The sequence below is a fragment of the Ixodes scapularis genome, unplaced genomic scaffold (genome assembly GCF_016920785.2).
Source record: "Ixodes scapularis isolate PalLabHiFi unplaced genomic scaffold, ASM1692078v2 PGA_scaffold1__304_contigs__length_218370807, whole genome shotgun sequence".
Classification (NCBI taxonomy): domain Eukaryota; kingdom Metazoa; phylum Arthropoda; class Arachnida; order Ixodida; family Ixodidae; genus Ixodes; species Ixodes scapularis.
The window spans coordinates 102403379-102409285 of record NW_024609846.1 but is presented as its reverse complement, the minus strand read 5'-3'; positions in this window follow the sequence as shown (position 1 = coordinate 102409285).

Sequence of the window (5907 nt, the reverse complement as noted above, 5' to 3'; positions counted from 1 at the left end):
AGTGATTGACAGGACTCGGCAAAGTTTCAGCAAAAGCTGGCTCCAGAAGCGAGGTGTACGCGCAACTTTTTTTAGATGCGCACGTCCTTTTTGGACTCGTTCAGACGGCGCAACTATTTCGCGAAACTACAATTCGCGACACTAGGTGCGCGAGAAAAATGCATCGTGTGAACGGGCCTTTAGTTATCCTTATTTGCAACGTTCAAAAAGTGCAGACCAACGAAGCCATCCATTGCAATTCTGTTGTTTGTAAATACACACAAAGACGCCCTTGGGCTTACTAACTTATTGCTGTCTAAACATGTGTTCATACAGCAATAAGTTAGTGAGCCCAAGGGCGTCTGGTGCCTTCGTTAGAGATAAAAGCCAGTGCAGTCCTTTGCTAGCCTGACAACTTTAACGCGCATCACGCAATCACGCAATAGTGATACATGACGATGCTCATCCAGATTGAAACGGGCAGGCGCGGGGGATTTGCACCCGTACCACACGGGCAACTCGAATGCCATTTACAACGAATGACATTCGTGTGATCGACGAATAGGCTTGCGATCTGTCGCGTGTGAAATGCGCCACGCCCGGAGCGTCGCTTGCTGATTGGCCGATCGTTCAAATGTCATTCGTTGTAAATGGCATTCGAGTTGCCCGTCTGGCACGGGTATAGACCGTTTTATCGTGGGTAGCGCCATTTTGAGAGCGAGAGAGAAAAGGGGAAAGGGCTACCGGCGCTTTCCCCCTTTCTGATTGTGTAGAAAGAGTAAAAGTCCCGGATGGAAAGGCTTGGCCGGTGTTGGGTGTCTGCTGTGCCACTACTTCTTTCGCGCTTTCTTTTCTGTTTTGAACTCGCAAACTTAATTAGAGCCACGGGCTTCGATGGCAACAGTCCCCCGGTCATCGGGACACCATTGCTCGGTCATAGGGTGCACGAATAACGACAGAAAGCGTCGAATACCGCCCAAGGACCTCGTAGCTTGCATGGAATTCGGCAAGGCACGTGCGGCTGCAATGTTTTGAAGCTCCACCGCTTTCCGCGTGACCGGAAATGATGAACCATTCATAAATTTTTGCTTGCAATAGGTTTATTTCAACGCAGCCGTTTTTAGTAATGAACAGGCGATACACGAAACGGGAACCTCAATTAACTTTTGTAAACACCCGGAGCTGCTATATATCGTTTTGCTGCGCTGCTTTTATCTTGCGTGTCCGTGTTCTCATGTTTCATTGTGGATGAACGACGAAGACGTTCTAGATGTGCTTATATCAAACCGCAGAAAGCGTCAAAGTAACCACGAATTATTTTACTATTTGATGCAATATTTTGAGTACTAACCTCCAAATTCTATCGCTGACACGTTCGCTGCCGCTGTTCCCCCCGTTGCCGCACTGGCGGATGCCATGACTCGAACAAAGAAACGTACACACTGGGCTCGAAGACGCAGATCGCAACACACGAGTCGTACCCTGGAGCGACTATCCAGCGGTTCAAAGCGCCCAATCAACGGAAACAACCCAAACAATCCACCAGCGGCACTCCAAGGAGCGCTTTTGTCGGCTCTCTGGTATCGCACAGGGGATCGCTATTCAGGAAAACCGGTAGAACTACCTTTTCAACAATTTCTAGCCTCACCCGGTGGCGGAAATAAGCCTTCAACTAAGTGTTGTAAATGATGAAATCGAGTCAGTCACCACCGCAAATTATCAATATTAAGATAAATTCAGTTACAAAATTTTACAAGCTGAAACAGCAATTATCACGAGAAAATTGGCACGCACCTTGCGAGCGTACCCCATGATCATCGGCGGTACAGCGTCCGGTGCGCGCTCCATTCACAAGCTGTTCCGAGCACAGTCGAGGAGATGGTGTTGAGGAAATGTCTTTTCGGTTTACGAACGCAATCCACCGCCGCCAAGACCGGGGTCATGTGGAAAGCGATAAGACATTGCAGCCGCTCTCGCATTGCCGGATTCATTGCAAGCTACATAGGTCCTCGGACAGTATTCGACGCTTTCTGTCGTTATTCGTGCACCCTATGACCGAGCAATGGTGTCCCGATGACCGGGGAACTGTTGCCATCGAAGCCCGTTACTCTAATTAAGTTTGCGAGTTCAAAACAGAAAAGAAAGCGCGAACGAAGTTGAGGCACAGCAGACACCCAACACCGGCCAAGCCCCTCATCCGGGACTTTCACTCTTTCTACACAATCAGAAAGGGGGAAAGCGCCCGTAGCCCTTTCCCCTTTTCTCTCTCGCCCTCCTTCAGTAAAACGGTCTATTCGCGACTCCAGCGACCTATAGGGGGCGCCACCACCAAACAAACATGGCGGCTGAGTCCAGGTCGCGGCGGCTCGGCCGGGCCGCCTGAACAGGTGGCGCGTTCAATTTAACAGATTTTCTTTTGTTTAATGCCCTATTTTATAGGCATTTGAACTGAGACGGTTAAGTGTAGCCGGTGCAGATAAACTTGCAAAGTATAGTTTTGTTTTGCTGGTGTTTTTTTGTTCTTTTCGTGTCAAACTTTCGTTTCGGAGATTTCGTTCAAAACCGAAACTATGGGCTCCGGATAGACGGTAATATACTAATCAGTTTGGATCATCTAAGGAAAGCGGCGATGACTATAGAATTGTTCCACAGAGAGTAACTTTTCAGCTAACTCGCATGCCTCGACCATGCGACTTATCTGTCCGCGAAATCGAGCTTTTGTGCGTATCCGCGTTTACGAAACAGCTCCAGTCGTCTGCTCGGTCAACAACACAGGCTGCAGGATAATTACGAAAATTAAGCAACCGCTTCTTGAGCCAAAGACCATGTTAACCCGCCGGCGCCCCACTAAACAGCTGATACTCGTATTTCAATTCAGGTTTTAGTAGCAATCGGGAAGTCATTTTGACGAGCGGGTTATGTATTATATTACGTACATGGTCCCACTAGAGCGATATTAGTATATCCTTCGGGTTGAAATATGAGCTTAGTTGACTAGCTATTAGGTGAGCTGCTGAATAGAAATATATTTGACAGACGGAGACATACTACTTAAACTTAGCCAAATGGTTCTATAGCCGGCAGCACGGAGACAAACTGAAGAGAGTCTTCATTGAAGATCCACGCAGAACCTCTCTGCATTGAACTTTGCTTCGACCAATGTAAACGTATATTGCTGCTGGCTTCGACGTCCTCGTGATATAAATATTGGAGGCGCGATAGGTCAAAATGCCGTGACAGCATCTAACGTTGCGAGACTTGTCTCCCACCTTTTGAAAACAGATAATTTCCCTCATTCATCATCTGCAGCGAGCAAGTTTTCCTGAATCAAGTAATTGCGAAATCAGTCCAACTCCTTCAGTGTGGTCCAGAGGCTTTTTCGTCGAAAAGCAGCCGAGATAAATAGCCAACGCACCGACCGGCGTGGGTGGCTCAACTTGAAGCTAACCGAACACAACCAAACTCAAGAAAAGCAGCTATCGAACCTTCCCATTCACTTGACTGCAACATTGATGTTCCCTCCAGTATCAGTTACCAAGCATTCGTCACTTTGAATGATATTCGAGACAGAAAAGAAATTAAAAAGTTCTTCCGTAATTCCCCCCCATCCAAGAAATCGAAAGCACGCGACCGTGTGCTGTGGAGTAAACGGGCTTTCAAACACGTAATAGAAGAAAACAATCTACTGAGGCTTCACCACACTAATGATCACTCAGGCAAACTTAAGAAATATTCGGACCTCCGTCGAATTGCATTGTTCGCCACCGCGCCGACAACGCGCGTCTCCGCGAAAGCCACCAGAGACGCGGAGGGGCGCAAAGCGACCTGGACCGGTTGGTTCCCGGTTTTCCCGCTTGGCGGCGTCCGTTTTGCTGGAGTCGCGGAGCTTTCGCTGCATGTGCTACCAATCCAAGAGCCACCAGCCATCGCGGTCGAAGCCGAGCTCCAAAGAAAAACAACAAGAACAAGAAAATTTCCGATTTGAGGTATTTAGTACTAGTGCCGCCATCTAGTTTAATACGTTGAAAAAAAAATAAACAGGGCGAGTTTTTTTTTTTTTTTACACAAATACGCAAATACAACAATATTTAGTTTTCTTGGGTCTTAAAATTAAGATTAGATGCACCCCTAGTACGTACGGCGAAGCGTTTTGTCACGTTAGTCTTCTAAATAATTTTATTTTCAAAAATGCTTCAAAACGCGCTCAAAATAGTCAAATTTTTGGATTTTATTAAACATCTCTAGCGGTCCCCCCCCCCCCTCCCAAAAAAAAGAAAAAGAAGGGCCGTACGATCTTCATTACGTCCTCATAATCAACCTCCGAAGGAATGAATACTCTCATGCATTCCTGAAACCCAGGTTTGTGTAGTGAAATTTGCCCATTGAGCGACGAGCGATATACCCCGTTCACCCCTTAAGGGTGAACGGAGTATAACATTGGTTGCAGTCTCAGGTTTTCGGTTGACGGCGACGTGCGCGTCCAGAAGCATCGCTATGGTCGGCTTTCCTGATTTTCCATGATTGTTCATACCACGAGCCTAAGACTCTCAACTTCGACGATGTCAGGATGTGATGGCTTCTAGATTCCACTGTGCTTTTTAAACACACCAGCCAACTTGTCGTCGCATGTGATGATAAGTAGCCAGGGTAACAACTCGTGACGTCACGGCGAGGCAAATCCTGGCCTTGACGTCACGAATGGAAACCCTAAGAGGGCACCACCGAACAGGAGTCCCCGACATTTTGGGTTCCCTAAGCAGCTTGGGGCGTCGCACTAAGCATGCGCATATAGCTTCTGCGCCTGCGCAGTGCGACGCCCCTAGCTGCTCGGGGCCCCAAAGCGTTAATACACGTCCTGTCCTAAAACTCCCTATTTACTGAACAGCAAGCGCAGGGCGTCTCTTTCGGATGTCCGGCCTTCCAGTTTGCTCTAGTTGCCTTCCGTCCTGCTTTGGCTGCGCGTGAACTCTCGAAACCCACGAGACGCCAAGGAGCAATCAAAAGCAGGATGCTCACGCAAAAAGCGCGACAGCAGTAAAAAAAGGAGCTCTCTCTTGTTTTGTTAGTGACAATAAAGTAGCTTATAGTTCGCTGTTAGAAACACTTTATTTAGTAGGGATTCGTTTCTAAAAAGCAAAACTCCGCCCCGGTTTTTTTTTTTTTTTATTCCCGCGCTTTTTTGAATTTTAAAACGTTGCGATATTCTGGCCGCCATCATACGTAGAGTAATCAAAGCCCGTGCACTAGAACTGAAACGTCATCGCAGTAAAATCGAATGCAGACACATATTGGACGGGAGTGCCGTGTCAGCGTTCGGCTGGGCCTCGAGTTCATTCAATCCGTCGGAGGAGGTGCCAACGTTCTTAGAATTTGGGGCGTACGGTGTCGCGGTGTCGTGTTCGGGCCTTATTTCTGTGTTGGTGCCATCCTAACGAAGCTCTAGTCCGTTTCACGTTAAGTTTAACCGCAGCCAAAGCTACGCTCTGATGAAACCAATCAAGCAGCGACAAAAGTGTATCGTTATGGCGCGCGTCGAGCTCTAGTCCGTTTCACGTTAAGTTTAACCGCAGCCAAAGCTACGCTCTGATAAAACCAATCAAGCAGCGACAAAAGTGTATCGTTATGGCGCGCGTCGCTTTTGGCGTTTTCTACCACCGGCTATATCAATCAGGAACAGTGAATGCGCCGTGATCATGCGCTTTCTGCTTTTGTGCACGATTGGTTAGACGGCGAACGCCCAAGAATGACGAGCGCCGCGACAATGCACCTTTGGGAGGGCGCCCTCGAGCGGGCCGTCTCACGTTACCCCACGCGACTGTAATAGTTACCGAAAATGCCACCAGTACAGCGCTCGCCGCGGAGAAAGCCGTATGCTTGCGCGCTAGTCTGATTACGACTGCATGTATACAATCGCCAGTGGCAGTGCTC